The 18,405-nt window shown below is 35.8% G+C and overlaps 1 long non-coding RNA gene across 1 annotated transcript in view; it reads right to left on the bottom strand.

The window, feature by feature from the left end:
- Positions 1–11,591: 11,591 nt before the first annotated feature.
- The window catches only part of LOC137850878 (uncharacterized), a 28,689-nt gene continuing 21,875 nt past the window's right edge, over positions 11,592–18,405 (bottom strand). The window contains exon 5 of the long non-coding RNA XR_011092871.1: positions 11,592–12,265. This is a non-coding gene — a long non-coding RNA (uncharacterized lncRNA). The remainder of the gene's footprint in view (positions 12,266–18,405) is intronic.

The raw sequence follows: 18,405 nt of genomic DNA, 5'->3' as shown, positions 1-18,405 counted from the left end.
TTAATCAATTCTCACTACACCCTTTTTTTTTTTTTTTCATAACCAAAATATATTTTAAAGGAATTGGAATTTTAGTCAAACAAATTTTCTTTTGCTTTACTCTTGCTTCAATGTTTATTTATCCCCTTCCATAGCATTGTGTTCTCAATTCCATTTTCAAGCCAATCTCAGACAAGTGACGGTTCTTACCCGTCCACAGACCAGCAGGCCAGCAGAGAGATTTTGCAGCATTACTGCTCAACTCATTTAGACTTACACCAAGACTGGGTGATCCCTGAGAGGGGTCTCAACCTCTGTGACCTCCCACTGCACTGTGCTCTGCTGCTAATCACTCTTCCATCAGTCCCTGAAAAGCAGTTTTACGTAATCTTCAGCAGGCAAAAGGAATTAAAAGTATCGTGCCTGCTACTCTACTGCTCTCATCAAGTTACAATTCTAACCAAGTATTTGCATCTGCCCTTACATATATATCTATATACATGCATATCTGCATGTGCATATGGACTGAGAAAGCAACTCAGTTAACTATGGTGCTAGCTACAGAAGCTTAGGCAAAGAATGTTAAAATAACCCAAGACAATCAATATTGTATACTGGAAAGTTCAAGTGTGAGCTGACTATATTCGCTTTTTATCCAACATCACATATATTAATTTATAATAACTGTAATAGCACAAGGTAAGAATAGAGCAGTGACTTGGATGGATACTGCGCTGACCTCTGACTCCTCTTGTGATAGGTCCCAATTATAAACCAAGCACAGTAATTTCTGTAAGCTTGTTGAAGACATGTGCGCTCCTTCAATCAAAATTATCTTGGGTCCCTTGCAAAAGCAGCAAAAGAGAACATATCAGTGCCTCAGTCACCTCCAGCATCTAGAGCACATTGCTACCTGCAATGCAACCACTGCAGCAGAGTCTAAATTACAGCAAGTGAACACTGGACACACATTACCTCAGCTGCTCCTGCCAGAGAGGCAGTAGCTCTTAGCTGATTTCTCCAATTGCAATTAAACTGACTGTAGCTTTTGATGGCATTACTTTATAGTGGGTGACCACTGATATTCAGGTCTATCGAATCCATATCTTCAATTAAGAACATCAGTGGATTACATAGAAAATTTTAATGATAAAATACATCACAAACAGCTGCATTTGAGGATACATCCGCTTTTCAAATCTAACACAGTGAACTCTTCTCTGCCAGAAAAGCCAAAAGGTCAAACAGGATCAACCCTTCCTCAAAAGCTTCACGTCTCCCTTGCCCATTACCCTTTAGCAGAGCTGAGCAGTTCTGCACACAGCCATCAGGCTAAAGCTGGGTCTGCCTGGGAAAGGAACGAAGGAAGCAGTGGATATTAGGTGTAGCTTGTAAATGAAAAAGCAAGTGACTGGTGAATAAGTGAGAAAGTCAGCAAGGAAGAACAACAAGATGTCAAAGGATAGTTTTTTGACTGTGAATGCTGGTATTTCCTCCAGCTTCACTGTGATAACTCACAAATGGCAAGTAGGAATGGTTCCCTCTCAGTTGCTGGCACACAAACTCAGGATTCCAACACAGCACTATGGTGAAAAAGCAAGCTCACCCTCAGTCTAAGCATGGCATTCATATTCCAAACACCTCCTTTCACAAAAAAAAAACAGGTGTCTGACTTGAGTTCAAGAGTCTGACAGTCAGTTACACCTAAGTGCTTACAAGAAAAGCACTGTGCAGTTAATGCTGGAAAAGAAATACTGGGATTATCACTCAATACTGGACCAGCCAGCAGCAGTAGTGAGTGCAAGCAGACTTCCACTCTGGCATTTCACAAACCTAACAGAGAAAGGTGAGGAAGTGAGAGCCTCTCACCTTTTTGGAAAGGCACAACTAGAGAAGAGGTTACCACTCAGGAGAAAGCGATAAAAAAAAATCTTGTAATATATGCTGGTAATTGAAGAGCTACTGCTTAATCCTGTTCATAGGTTTAACAGCTTCTGAGGGAATTTAAATAAGTTAAGGAGGTTTAACATTCCCTTGAGAGATGAGTCCATGTATAACCTTGTATTTCATAATTAAAGATCTCTTTGATCTGTTTGACCCAGAAAATTGATTATAGTAAATTATAATCAGAACAAGCACCTACCTGATGCTACGAATAATGCAGGAAAACTTCAGGACCAGCTTTAGTATGTCTGGACAGACTACCAAGGGTGTAGGGCAATAGAGGATTTAGCTGCACAAAAGACAAGCATGTGCTTTTTAGCAAGAAGAATAACATCATCACCTGCTTCCCCTCACTCCTCATTAGCACTAGTCATAGAATATGAAAATGCGCATAATTTTAACAGTGATGTAAGGGTATAATAACAATTATAAAAGAATCCTTAATCCCTGGACTGGGGTGAATGTTTAAAAAAAATAAAAATTAAAATTAAATCAAAAATGAAAACAAAACAAAACTTTATTGTGACCAAGAAATGTAAACTGAGTCAAAGGAAGGGCAATGCAAATAAAATAGCAGCTTGACCTAAGGACAGATTGTCATGAGCTATTATGACTTCTATAAAAAATTGTATACATTTAATTAGATTAAATATTGGACATGTCAATTTAGTAACAGCTAGACATAAACAAATATAGATGAATACAACTTTAAAGCATATTAATATTTAAAAGTAAAAAACAGAATTATTCCCTTGCCTTAAATCTCCATCTTGCTCTCCCTCATCAACCTGCTTCCAAAAATCATTCCTTTTTCCCAGGAAACTGCATTTGGAATTAGCAAGCAGGAAATTTGACATTAAGGTCATAAAGACAAAGACCAAAGACCAACCATGGGAAATTAAGATGAGGAATACAGAAAGGGATTTTTCAAACGCAATGGCAATATGGAACTATTTTAAAGCAAGAAATTTCAAAGAAAAGCATTAATTCCTACTTCTCAGACTATTTGAACTCTACCAAGACAATAGCTGTCCTTTACGTTCAAACTGTGATCCCACAGACCATACAATATTGTCAGTCTTTTCCCTATAATTGAGCCATTCCAAACCAAAGAGCTATGCCATAATTTGTTCCATATGGGAAAATGATAAAAATAACTTCATTCAGCAATCTTTCAATCCCCAGGTAGTTTTTGTATGAAACCACATGGGAAATGTATGCTACAAACCAAAGTCTTGTGCAAAATTTGTATAGATAATCATTACGAAGTGTGAAAGAAACACTATCCACAGGAGTCACACCTTTATTAGCTTTAATTTTTTCTTTTTTCCTTAAACAGTTTTTTTTTTTATTTTATTTAGTAATTTTTCCTCTACAAAGATGAAACCCTTAAAGATGAGCTACTTGATCTTAGATCTAGCTCCTAAGCAGAAAGCTCCTTAAACACCTTGCTTGTGGGTGACAGAAGATCATAAATTGTTGGAATACAGCTTACATTTTGCCAGCAACTGAATGTTGACTGACTTTCAGTTGTAACAGATTGAAAAACTGAAAAGAGCAAGTTACTTCTATAGAAATTCAACTCATTGCCCTATTAATTGCCCATTTATTTGGCATAAAGAATGTAATTAGAATATAATTATTATTTATTGTTGTTGTTTATTTTTGTTTGTTTTGTTTCATTTTTCCCATTTAGATAATATCATACACTTCTGTAACTGCTTAAATAACTTTTGGAATGTTTCAACTTCATCATTTTCAAAACATATTCCAAAGTATGTACTTAAATTTGGATAATACAGGTCATCCTATTTAGTCCATCCTATTCTTTGGACTAAAGGTGTAATTTTATGCTAGTGTAACTATTAAATGTAAAATTGGTAGGAGACATATGCTAATCTTAACTAGACTAAGATGAAAACTCACCTCATTTTTTCTTCAGTAGGATTTTATACTTGGATAACTATGTTCAACTGTCCCTCTCAAAGGAAACATCCTTTGAGATGTTTCTACTATACTATAGAGTTTCTAACTACTATAGAGTATATATACTCCATAAATTAAATACATTCCATAAAATACCTGCAAAAATAAAAATCACTTTCTTAAGACAGTATCACTTCTAAGTGATTAGATATCTTTAACAGATGAAAGGCATACCATTCATGATCCCCCAAAATCATAGGAAGTCTTAACATAGGTGTTAAGCAAAACACAGTCACAAAACATCTACTTCAACCAAAATCACCTGGTATCCTATCCTACAGGTATGTAATCAGCACTAAAACCCACACTGCATTCTAGAAAGAATACAAATATATACTGTAGGTAATTTTGATTGAATCTGATAAAGCATATCCTATATTCACCAATTAGAAGAATTTTCTGTATACTTGGCTGTAACTTCCCATTGTGGGGCAGAGACTTCAAGGTCAAACTTCTGCTGTAGCCCTGCCTTTTCTTTTAAGTATCTGTTGCAGTCATTTGATTGCAGCATACACAGCACACAGCCAAATAAATAAGGAAAACATTAAGCAAAAGCCAGATAAGAGGTGATTGCTGAGAGCTGCGAACTAATGATAATGCTTTTTTTTTTTTTCCAGTGATGTACTCAGCAGTATACCTGCAATAACTAAAGTAGCAGATAATCCCCCTATCTTCTTGTAGAATCCCAATGATACCAATTATTGTCAGTGGACTACATTTTTAGTCTTACAAATAGCATCCACTGGCTTCAATTTTTCCCTCTTAAGAATGCTCAAAATAGCAGCAGCCCTTTTACGCTTTGGTTGACATTGCAAATCTATGTCTTCTCATACTATATCTATGTGATAGTTCTTCTAATTGGATCTATTTGTGGGAGGAGGAAGGATCCATAGCAGAAAGCCACACAGAGGTATATTTTCAGAGATGAGCTAGGAAAAATATTGAAGCAGAATTTTCATCAGTATGACAGGAGCTCTGCATCTAATTTCCATGAATTTGAAAAATAGAAAACTTTTCCTTACAAACATGATTTTAAAATAGACTAATATTCAAGTAAATCAGATGTTGCCTTTTTTTTTTTTTTTTTTTTAAGTAAGTCTCAAAATATCCATTCAGAATATTTAGGTAAATCTCTGAAATAAATCACCTATAAAAAACAATGGAGATTCTGAGATACAGTCCTTGATGGACATCAGCAGTGGTGCAGGCAGAGACTGAACTCTTCATAGCCCACAGATAATTTACATTAGGATAAAAATAAATTACCATTGCAGTGAAAAATATAGTAACCTTGCCATAAACAGAGCTTCTATGCTGCCTTTTATATCAGATATTTTATGAAGAAAAGTGTTTAACTCCTTAACGTCTTTTAACAGAGGAATGTCAATGGCCTTTTTCTCACATATGGATTCACAGGAGATACAGGTGTTTGGTAAGGAACCACAGCAATTGTTCAGTTCATGACATGAAAACTGTACCACTCACGGACATGGACCTCTGTCCAATAAAAAATAAAAATATATATATTTTTTTGTCTTGTATAGAAAAATGCTAATAGTAGAGGCTGGCAAAAAGGAAGGAAAAAAGGAAGGAGAGGAGGGAAGGGAAGGGGAGTATGAGATTGAGAAAAGAAAAGAGGAAGGAAAAGGGGGGAGAAGAAAGAAAAAGGGAGAGAAGAAAAGAGGGAGAGAAAAGGAAGAAGAAGGAAGGGGAGAGAGGAAAAAAAAAAAAAGGAGAGAAGGAGTATGGGGCAGGACAGCAAATGTCAAGTCACTTGAAATGGCTTATTTACCCCAGATACATCGCAAGCTTAAAGCTAAAGAAAAAACAAACAACAACAAGAATTAGGATTGTTCTGCCAAAGGAAGTAGCACTTAATAGCTCAACAGTTATAGCTCTATATGAGAATATAGCAGACCGAGATCCTATTTACTGCTCAGCCTGAGGGAGAAAGGATTCAAAGCTCATACTTTTCATTGTCTAAGAGGTGACTTGGCCATTAGCTAAGGGGGATGAGCTCCACCTCTTGCTGTGAAAGCTAATCCATTTTGTAAAAGCTACAAGTTCAGTGGCAGCAGGAATGGTGCCCAAGTGTCCCAGCTTCCACAGACCTTTCTTACTGGGATATTTTTAGACCACTCTAAACACCTGTCAGATTACATAACATAAATTTTCACAATAAAACCCCACAGTTTTTGGCCTATCATCTTAACAACAGGACTTTGATTAAGTCTTGTAGCACTGGAGAACAAACTGATTGAAGTCAAAATCTCTCTCCTTTTCCCACCAACCTGTATAAATTAAAAATTTCAAAGCCCACTGTAGTGTACAAACAAGGTCATTTTCATTTTTTAATAGTATTTTTCAATTTCAAGCATATTCTTCATCACATTTTGGGGAGGCCTGGAGGCAGGGGACCAAAAAAGCACCAGCACCTAGAAAGGTTAGTCACAAGTTATTAAGAAGTGATTATTTTTTTTCAGGTGTTTCCAGCACAGACTTTGTAAGGTCAGCATGAGCACAAAGCTATTGTTTAGATGATAATAGCATTGCCATGAGAGTGTCATTCAGATCTCCTGAGTGACTTCCCCCTATCCAGAGGGATATGTTACAATTCTTGCTTCACTGCCTTTAGTTCTGCTTCATGCTAAATTGATCCCATGCTGTGGCATTCTTGCCAATAGCATTTTTTTCTTACAACAAACATCTCTAAACTTAAGAGTTAAAGCCTCTGGTTGCTGCTGCAGTGCTCCCCGAATTTCTGCTTCAGGTAAGAAATTTCTGAATCAGCAAGAGATTTAGTATGTAACTATCGGCATCAAGTTTCAGGAGAATGTCTGTATTCCCTTTCACAGAATAAGTTTTTGTTGCTTTGATTCTTGCAGTTTATACTTCAAGATGAGGTAATCTTAACATTCAAATTCTCCTCTAGAAACCCCAGAGTATTTTTTTTAACTGGAAGAATTTCCATTGTTGAACTTTAAACATGAATAAATAGATAAGTCATACCAGTACACCTGTCAACTTACTTTTGTCTCTCTATTCCCACCCCAGTGGAACTGTGCATATCAGTTCACTTCAAGACAGGCATATACCTACATTTCACATGCAACATGGACCACCAAATCTCTCCAGGATGCTTACAAGAGGGCATATTTTGAGAATGATGCTCTCTGCCTTGAAGCAAAGCAGTATAGATGCACACACTGTACTTCTGTCAAACACAAGGGGAGAAAGAAACAGCACTTTATCCCTGGCTCCCAGAGAGGGACAGCGAGAGTAGTTCTTTCCAAAGCCGCCTTCCAAGCTGCATGCTGCAGGCCTTGGGAAACAGTCCAGAGGAGGTTCAGAAAGCAACATAGCCCAAGAGTTCTTTATAAGATTGGCCCAGAAGAATGATATATGGTTAAGAAATAGTGGGTCTTAACTACATTCCTTCTGGCACAAGCCTCTGTATTGTAAAATCTCCCAGGAGATAGCTCCAGAGGGATAGCTACTGGAGCACTGACTCCTCCCAGTTGGTGGGACAGGGCAGCAAGCTGGCGAGAGGAAGAAGCTCTCCAAGACATGGGAGATACACAACTATTTCATCTTGTAGAACCGAACTGTGTTTGTTGTACTGCAGTTAATTAGAGAGAAACTTATTTAGCAAATGAAAATATCCCTTTCTTTTGAATCTGTTTAACAGAATCAAAATAGCATTATAATAGAAAAGCTGTTCCCTTTTTAATCGTTCCATCAGAATGAGCCTGCAACAAACACTTCATAATTGAATTACTCGAATAAATATAGCAGTGTAAATCCAGATACTTTCCCTTATTAAAGAATTCTGATTATCTTCATTATCTTTAATATGAATTCTGGACAGAAAAAAAGAAATAGAATATGCAAATTAATTACTTGCTTTCTCTTTGTGAAATTAACTATTCATAATATAAATGTTTCAAACATGCAATTATTAAATATCTTGTCTTAAAATAATAATTCCAGGAAAATTCAAACCATTAGAAATTCTTCCATTAACTTCAGTTCACTCAAATACCATTGTAAAAAAATATCTCCTTTTTCTCACTCAGCATAACTGTTTAGAAATTAGTTTCAACAGCAAGATAAATACCTGTGACAGCATCACTGAACATAAATACTTGAGAGAAAAGAACAAAAGTCTGTATAAATATAACATTTATTTAGGGCTAGATATAGTAGCTCTTTTTGCATACAGCACTGTCGTAAAACCAAAAGAAATGCTTGATCTTGCTATTTGTATGATAGAAAAGAAAATCTGGGAAGTAGAGAGAAAGTTACCACACAACTGTGAAATTTCTGCTTGGAGTGTTTCACCTGTTCTTTCTCTTTCTATGGATGTTCACACTTGTGTAAAATAGTAATGAAACTTGGGGAATTATGTCATGTATCTTACAAAAGGTGCTGCATATTTGTTGTTTCCACCAAAAATCATTTATGTCTTGTTTCCTGGAAGAGCTCAATACATGATCAAACGGTGACATACACTTCATTTTTTTCGGGTCACATTGCTTAAATACACGGTATCTTTTTTCTTCCCAACATCACAGCACTGATCAACTAGCTAAACATACGGTATTTGAGAATTTATGTTGTGTCTAAATGGACTTGTCACATTGACTTTCAACAGATATTTTATTTAAAAAAAAAAAAAAAAAAAGAGAGACCATTTATAATCCTAGGGATTTCTTTACATAGATTTCTTTTTAAATAATAAAAATGTTTTACATCAATTCCTGAATTAATTACACACATTAATAATAATATTTAATGCCACGCACAAGCACATTGTAGTACTCAAGAGAACAGGAAACATTTTACCTTCCATTACATTATTCAGCGTTTGATATATCTCTCATATTGCATTAAAAAGTGGCATGATTACAATTATAAGATATGTATTTGATGTCATTAGTGAGCTGGATGACACAGGTTCAAGAAAAATTATTTATGGTGGGACCAACTCACTTAAGGTATGCACACATGTGAATTTGAGTTGCCTAAAACTTTAGGAAACAAACTAGTCAAGATACGTGTAAAGTGAGCCCTAGTAAAAACACTGAAAAGACAGCTGTTTCTGAAGATTGCTATAGGATGGTCCAATCCAGTAACATTTTTGCATGTGTCATTGTGCAGTGCTGATCAGCTAAGATACTCCTCACTACCTGAGCCAGCTCTCACACCCAAATATCAGGTATAAACAGGAAGTGGTAAAATCCCTCTGAATATACATATACTTATTATAGTCAGAAGAAAGTCTAACATGATGCAAAGCACCAACTGACACTAAAGTGACTTCTATCTTGTCTCTATCATCAGCTCACAAATCTGCTTTACCGATTATTCTTATTCTCCCGTCTATTGAATGTATTTGTCAAAGTAGATTGTATTTATCTTCACCTACTGAAAATATTCAGATATCACGTTCTGCAGTTTCCTCAAGGAACTCTTCAGAACAGAATTTAATCTATGCCCAAAACAGCTTAGCATAAGTGTATGGTTTCTGGAGTCTTCGTCCTGGTTGGCATCTCGCTAAAGCACTGGTATCTAAAGAGTCTACTTAAAATCCATTGATACTACAATAACAAATGTCCCTACTGAAAGTATCTCCCTGCTAACGAATACCATACATCTTATCACCCTCTTCTTTACAATGGGATACAGGCAGACAGTATAAGTGAATAGCAGGTATTGTCACATCGCTTTCCAAAGTTATTTCACTTTTTGCATCTTACAGAGTGATAAAAAGAAAGGGGATGTGATCTCTCTCCTCCCGCCATTTCCATCACAAGAGGACAAGTATAAAACTTGAGAAAGAAAATACTGATCTAGGAGACCTCTAAAGGAGGTCTTTTTTAATATCAGCCTCTTCAATAAAACCAGCACTTCTGAGGAGTTCCAGCCACTGCCTAAAAACTGATCTCTAGACTTTTATTCAAGGAATAGCAACATCTAGGAAAGTCTGAGAGAAAGCTCCAGGATGACAAAGTTCTCTGATGCCTTGCTCCTTTTCCTTTTCCTGTAACTCCAGAAGATTCCTGTAGGAAATCATGATGGCTAACACTGATATAAGAAATGCCATCATTTTTGCTAGTTTTTGTTTTTACTCTGAGTCTGAGAATACCTTCTGATGGCAGCTTACCATAGAACTATGCCCTTTCAAGTTCAGCAGTGGGCTGAAGGAGGAACGAGAACAAAGGCACATTTTATTTTAATCCTTTGCTTAATTGGGTTTCTTTCAGGGGCAGGGGAAGTGACGATATGAGCAGTTTACTTCATTCAAGTGAATTGCCTTTATAATCCAGTATTATAAGTTAATTCCCTTATGACTACGGCAAAGTCATTGTCAGTATCACTAGTAATAGGTTTAAATAGTTTTTGAAAGTGTTTCTAAACACTTAAAGATGTCCAGGCTTTATTCCATCAAAGTTTGTAATCCACTGCAATCTCACGCAAATTTGATCTGTGGCTGTCTTTTTCCTCAGCTGCACCAGATTCTCATTTAAAAAGAAACCTCAAAAAGAAACACAGCATGTTAAAGAGCTAAGGGGAGGAAGCTTTAAAGCCTCCAAATAAAACAGCTGCTCCCCACTGCCAGAAGCGGTTGCCACTGTGCATCTAACAGAACAAGAACAAACCATGTTAACCCTGCAGAATCACTTGCAGAAGTGGTCACCTCACCTGTGTTCCCAACAAGCTCACTTGCTGAAGGACGAGTGATTTCCCTCTTGCATTGTCCACAGAAAAGGGGCAAGGATAAAGAATTCTGGTAACTGCCAAGGATATAGGATCAACTGCCTGACAGCCCCAACACCATGCTGATGGGGGCCAGCTGCTGATGAGCTGTATCTCTGTTTTGTTTTGTTTTTTCTCTTCTGATGATCTCCCATGAACTTGTCAGAAAACCAAACTTTCTGGCTTGTTTTGGTTTCATTGCCCCCTAAGCAAAGTTGTGTAAAATGTGTCACACAGACCAGAACAGCAGCAAAGAGATATAAGTAGGCAATGTCTTGACAAATGAAAGAGGGTATTTATGAAAAGTACACACATGGAGAACCCAGCACAAGAAAAGCAGAAATGTTCCTAAGTTTCAAAAAAGACAGGGTATGCCTGGGCTAAGATCAATGATTACTGCAAGAAAAGTTAAATTTCAAGATCAGACTGAAAAAGCACATATAATTTGGCAAACTTAGTTTAAAGAGAGAGGTAAACCAACAGATTCATATGCACAAATGGAATTTTAAATCATCCTAGTTTGGTCATGTCACATATATTTATGTCTTTTTAATCTGATCTGATAAAGAAATCTCTCTTCATTTTAACACACATCAGACTAATAAATATTTTTCTACTATTTATTTTTCATTAATAGGTTTCAAATTGAGCATTTATCTTATTTTTTGATTTGTCAGAATCACATCCCAGCTATTTAAACACAACTTTATGATGGCTGCTGAGAATGTTTCTGCCTGTGATTCATAATCTCAAGAGGTGCGGCACCTTCAGACAAAGAATCATTATAATTAGTTACTATCAACTGTTAGAAACCAATGTGACAGATCAAATTACAATGTTGAGGCAAACTATGTTTACTGATCAGTGTAAGTTCAATTGCTATAACCACTGATCCATAGCTGACTTGTAATACAAGCCAGTGTATTTAAAATATAAAATGCCAGCTTTTACCCAAGCTACTAATGCTTGGGAAGTAAAAATGCTTAGCTGCAAGCATCAAGAGAAATAAAAGTTGCTGAGTTAAAAATATCTTCATTTGAGCTCTACAACCTTGGCAATTCTAAAACAAGCAGGGCCCATTTGATATGTCTTATATAGCTTTCAACTACCATCAGTGTTAGGTCAAGTTCTTTAAAATTTCCCAAAGGAACACAACTAAAATAAAATAAAAAAAAAAAAAAGATTTGTAGCCAAGATTTTCAAATACATGTATTTTATTGCATATTATACCACTAAATACATGGCATGTTTTTGTTTTTGGTTTTTTTTTTTACTTATTTTTTTTCCCCCTACTCTTAGGAAGGTACTTATAACCAAGTAAACCCTTTCCTGTAGCAGGCTTCACATTTTAATGCTTTAAAGATCACTTTGATACCAATAAAATATGTTTTCACATATGTATTTTCCCTCAAGATTAGTGTTTTCCACTTCTACCTCATCATCTTTAACTATCTTACCATTCTTGTGCCAACCTCCTAGTATTTTCACTGGATATCAGTACTAGTGGAAATGTTTTTGTGTCCCTTACATCCTCTTGCGTATTGATGCACCAATCCGCAGTGGCTGCATACAAAATGTGTCCATGAAGGAATTTTCACTGCAAGGACGAAAATAAAAGATAATGTCAAGGCGACAGTTTGGGGAAATTAGGTAACCTCCCACATTCATATTTTTTAAAAACTCTACGTCTCCCACTACCCAAATCAGATCATTTAGCATATTACCCAATATCCTGCATGGTCTTTGGTGATACAGATGGAAAGCTATACTTAATCTCAACGTTTAAACATCCTTTGACTATAGATCTTATTTTTCTAAATAGAATACTCTATGTGTTCTCAGTAAATATAAGATCAAAACGTCCACGTTTATGAGATTTCTCCCACACAAGATTTGAATCCCTCACATCAGGATTTGAATTTCCCATCTTCATTTCAGTAGGATCTAAGAAATAATACGGTAAAAGCAGCAGGCTTTCCTAGTTTGTAGCTTTTACCATTCACCCAGTACAAAGGATTACAAATACTCTTAGTATGACAAATGAAAAATGAAAAAAAAAAAATTGAAAAGAATGCTTTGAATCCTATTCACACAGTCTGTTCCAGCCCCTGCAAGGAATGTATGCTCTCATGATTCTTGCTGTGGGCAGTAAAGAAAGTAAGTTTTATGTATTTTTCCTTATCCTTGGCTTCAGTAAGTGTGATTTTGTGTTTGGTAAGTCATCTGATTTTTAAGATGAGTAAACAAGATTATTTCTTTTTCTTCTAAATAAGGAACATGATTCTTGGATCAATTAGAAATATTAGCACAATATAAAAAGGATCATAGAATCATAGATTTATCTAGGTTGCAAAAGACCTTGAAGATCAAGTTCAACCATCATCTTAGGAAGGGAATCCAAATACAGGCTCCATGAAGCTCTTGTTAATGAAAGTGACCCACAGCCTTTGAAACTTTTGCTGCTATAAAGTAATATGACTATACCTTTGCTCTGCCAAGTTGTTTATGTAACAAATACTTGTGATTGTCTGATAGCTCTATGGCTTCTTACAGCATACTTGACTATCTCTTTCCTACAGAACCACAACTATATCCGATTCTTTATACAAATAAGGGTTGTTTTTTTGTTGCTTTGATTTTATTCCACAACTGCTTACTGTAAGCTGAAAAGCAAGTGAAATTCCAGTAATAAAAAGATTAGAAATGTCTAGTAACCTCCATCAGCTTTAATCTCAACATGACCTATCTTATCTGCTAGTGGTTACAATCATATAGCTTTGGTCTCCTACTTGATTTTAGTGATTTTTTAAATTACTTGGGATAAAAAAAAAAGAAAAAAAAAAAAGAGAGAGAGAGACTTCTATCTCTCTACCTTCTATCAGGTATCTCTACCTGTTATCTTTTTTTTTTTTTTCCCTTTAACCTTGAAACTCCAAAGACTTCAAGAGAGTACAAAACTCACAGAAATTACATTGTGTAGGAAAAATCCCCAGCTGGCTGAGAAAGAGATGTGGTTTGCTGTTCCCCAATGAAGGGATGGTGAAGTCAGCAGGAAAAAAAAAATCTTAACTAACAAATAAACAACAACAAAACACTCCAGTCAAACATATTTTAAAATATCTTTTTATTCTGGGCTTGTGTATACTAGAAATAGAAATACCGCTTTATAAATCTTTTACGGATAATTGGTCATGTTTTCTTTTTTCCTACGAATACCTCAAAATTACTTTTTTTTCATACATGTTGAGCAGTTCCCAACAAGAACAAGTACTAATATACTCTTTGAGGCATCTTTGGTTCCCTGTAGGAATTCTGTAGCACTCTATCTGCTATCACAGCCCCAAAGTGAAACAATAAGACAAAGACACTAACATTGCACAAAACCTAAACATCACTTCTATCAACCTTCTCTTTCACTTGGGCTAAGAGACTAACAAGACTCTCTGAGTACCACCTGGAGACTATTTTATAGCTATCAGCACTTTGCTTTTGGTGCACAAATGCTTGGTATTTGTTGATATGAAACTATTAAAGTATCACAGCACACCCATGTTTTAAATTCACGACTCCCAAAGAGTATGCCATTATGTTCAGATCTAAGAAATCATTAACACACTAACAAGGCAGAAAGAATATCACAGGGAAAATAAAATTTGACTTGGTTATTGGCTTCATAAAATGCATCAAAGAGTACAGATAGTATGGCTGTTTCTGTCAGTGCACTTACATGGCACCACTTATTACTCTTTCATATTCTTTCATGTTACATTTCTTATTATGTCATTGACTTAAATCAGAGATCAACAAGCAAAGTATACCCTGAATCTACAAGTTTACCTATCTGGTGATATAAGAACAATATTGTAACGTGTCTGCATGTGGTGGTGTTGTGGCTAAAGCAGTGTTGATAATACATCAATGTTTTGGCAATTGCTAAGCAGAGCCTTGAGGCACAGCCTTGAGGCTTTCTCTTCAGACACCCCCCACCAAAAAACAACAGGCTGGGCAAGAAATCAGGAAAGAACACTGCCAGGATAGCTGACCCCAACTGACCAAAGGGATATTCTATATCATACAACATCATGCTCAGTAGTAAAAGCTCAGGGAAATGAGGAGGAAGGGGGGACATTTGTGGTTAATGTCTTCCTTAAGTAGCTGTTTCCCCAAATAACTCTTAGACATACCAAGGCCCTGCTTCCTGGAAGTAGTTTAAGATGTTATTTAACACTACCCAAGGCAGGTAGTGAATAAGGTAGTTATTTTGCTTTGCTAGCATATGTAGTTTTTTCTTTCCTTGTTAAACTCTCTATATCAAGCCACAAATATTCTCACCTTGTTTCTGTTATCTTCCCATCCATGGGAGAGGAGAGTGAGCAAGAGGCGGGGTGGGTATTTGATTACCTGATTACCAGGTAGGGTCAAACCTCCACAGTGGCACCCAACATGGGGTTAGAGGATTCAAGATAACCACAGTAACTGGGAGAGGAAACAGGCAAGCAGTGAAGGGGTGAGGGCTGGAGGTTTATTGTCTGTCTATACTATCCATATTTGTTTGCGTTGTGACGACTTTACTTTGATATTAGTGTTGGAATCTGATTTACATGCAAAGTTCATGAAGAGTATGTGACAAATGTATATTTAAATGACAGCTCATAAATATGGGTGGAGAGAGGTGTTCTGATTTGAATTTGGTAAAACTCTAGTTTAATTGGAAATAAATTAATTTTCCCTAAGTCAGCTCTATTTTGCCTGTGACAGTAACTGAAAAGTGATCTTCTGTCTTCATCTTAACCCATGAGCTTTTACACCATATTTTCTCCCTCTGTCCTGCTGAGAAGGTGAAGTTAGAGAGCAGCTGGAGGGGGGAGTCTGGTAACTAGCTGGTGTCAACCCACCACAGCCATTTTAGATATAGGCTTCTTAATCCCAAACTTGCGCTGTGGTCTCCATCAGCACCTTTTATGCACATGTCTCTAAGGACAGCTATGATAAATCTAACAGCAAGAAAACATTGCAATTCCACATTTATTTCCCACTCACAGCTTGAATAATCAATTCACTCTGCTATGAACATACTTTTAAAGGTCTAGATGTCATCGGTAAAGCTTCTTCCTTGCAAACACTGATATTGAATTACAATGTTTTTCACTTCATCCATAGAAAGCAATACTTTGTCAGTAATCCAAGCAATTCTAATTGACAAAAAACATGCTCTTAATGTCTGTCATTCAGGCATCATAACTGTAAAAGCAATTTTCACCAGTACCAAATTTCTACCAGTACAATATAATGAATATTATTGCCACTTGAACTAAAGTTCCAGAGAACTGAAAAATTTAAATTGACACAGGTAATGCATGAAGAAAATGAAGATCTTCACAAAGTGTTTTGTGGTGTGCTATATAAAGAAAAAAACACTGAACAAAAGGCACAGAAATGTGTCTCAGATCAAACCATTATATATATTCAAATTGTATTCAAACATATTGGAACTGAGGTAAAATTAGGGTCAGATTAAAGTGTTTTAAAATGTAATCTCACCCTTAAATTGAAAAGGACCTCAAAAGAGAGTTGAGAAATATGCATCACATATTAACTGATTGATTAAAAAACAGGAAAAAATCCTTCACGATATTATGATTGTAAATTATCATTGCAGAAAGCTAATAAATCCTACAAATACATGTTTGTGTACTCTAAACAAATGCCTTAGTAAATTAATTAACTGGAGGCTAGAATGAGGTTTTGCGTATCTATAGCCTTGCCCTAGGGCTAATCCTAAATCTTATAACTGCCTAAAATATTGTGCTTGGTTTTAATAGAAAATAGCTGCTTTTGCTCCCTTTAATAGATGACAGCTCAAAAAGGCTCTTTTATATCTCCTGAAATATCTAAACAGTGACAGTAAAGGAAAGCTCCTTTTATATATCTCCTAGGTGACACTTAATATGAATTCTATTCAGTTATCCTTGATGCCAGTCAAACATAGGGGAAAAAAAAAAAAAAAAAGCATCTACATTCCTATACTCAAGTTATACTAAAACCTCCAAAAAATCAGTAAGCAGCTTCTTCATATTCCTTTACATTATGGTTAAAGTAAAACTAATATATATATATATTAGATATTTAGATTAACATTTGGGCTTGTGTTTCAATAGCTTATTCTAACTGATCATTGACATATACATCATATGTAAACACAATGCAACTATGAAACATAGCTGTATTGCTAGCTTCTTATTACTGTCTGGGCAATATTGCCTGGAAAATTACCAGCTGGACAATATCTTCTTTAGTGCAGCCAGTTCTGGCAGTTTATGACTACACTATGCTAAGACTCTTCCTCTTTAAGACCACTTTTAAGACCTCTTCCCTTTTTAAACAGGAAAAGTGCTTCTTCATCCCATTTACTGTTGGCTTAGACATTGTATTGTACATGCATCTACTTTAGAATTCTTTAAGATCTTTAAAAGACAGCTATTCTCTGTCTTCCCAAGTTAAGGTTAATCACTAAAATACAGTATGTATGAGTAGCGTGCATTGAGCAAAAAGACTAATCTAGGAAATAGTAATCTTTTAATATTCAGTTTTGATACTCAATTTGGATCTTGAAAATTGAAGGAGTTACTGTAGCCCCATCATATTTTTTTCTCACTCTTTTTGCAAAGTTAAAGCCAAAAATGGAATCTTTTCCAGGACAACCTCTACATGAACACTGCCACATAGTATATTTATCAGTTTTTCACTTGCTTAACTTTGAAGGAACTACAAAAAAATTGAAGCTTTCCTTGCTGATTGAAAATACCTTTTTCTGTAGTCTCTCTTCTTACAAGACCTTTTTGTTCTGTCTTTATTATTTCCCACTGAGAAATGATTCCACATGGTATAACTGCTAGTAACTTTGTTGTCCAAAACATATATTTCAAAATAAAGCAGAAAGCTTTATTATTATTATTAGCTGCAGCTTTGTTTTCAGATATCTTTAGCAATTTTCACTACAATTTTTTCCCAGCACATATACATCCTTGCCCCTCCTCCAAAACCTCAAAACATTACAAGCCATAGGAAAAATTGGATGAATTTCAAAGTAAAAATAACTTTGTTTTTTAGTACTAGCTGTATATCAATTTTATATCAATCCTAGATACACAACTCTTCATGGGCCAAGAATAGAAATTTTGTGGAGGATCACTGAATCAAAGCTATAGAACTTATTTTATATCCAATCCAAATATATCCAAATTTTATAAAACGTGTTTATTATTATTAATCCAAAGCATTTAAAACTTCATTAGCTAAGCAGACAAAGCCTTTGATTAAGGTACAATTACTCTTTTTCTCTCTGATTGCTTTACTCTAAGTCCTAGACAACAGTTGGGTCAAGTTTCTCTCAAACAGAAAGACCAGAAACCATTTTGAATTACTAGACCTATGCTTAAGGATACATTTTGGAGGATGTGTATGTCAAGGCACACTTCTGCTCCACTCACACTCTCCTTCAGATGAAATGGGACCCAGTCCTGCTATAGTAGCAGAGTACCACTTTGCTAAAGCTACAAAATAAATTGAGAACACTAGCCTGATATCCAGGTCCTTTGGAACACCAACTGGTGTGACCCTCTCTGCCCAAATACCTGGTTTTAAAGAGTAAAAAAAAAAAAAAAAAAAAAAAAAGTCTTTAAATCAAATACTTGAATTTCTAGTTTAAAATAAACAAGCCTTAATAACAGGTTGCAA

Source organism: Anas acuta, chromosome 2 (genome assembly GCF_963932015.1).
Source record: "Anas acuta chromosome 2, bAnaAcu1.1, whole genome shotgun sequence".
Classification (NCBI taxonomy): Eukaryota; Metazoa; Chordata; class Aves; order Anseriformes; family Anatidae; genus Anas; species Anas acuta.
Note: the sequence above shows the minus strand (reverse complement) of the source record. Positions and strands in the feature narration are given on the sequence as shown.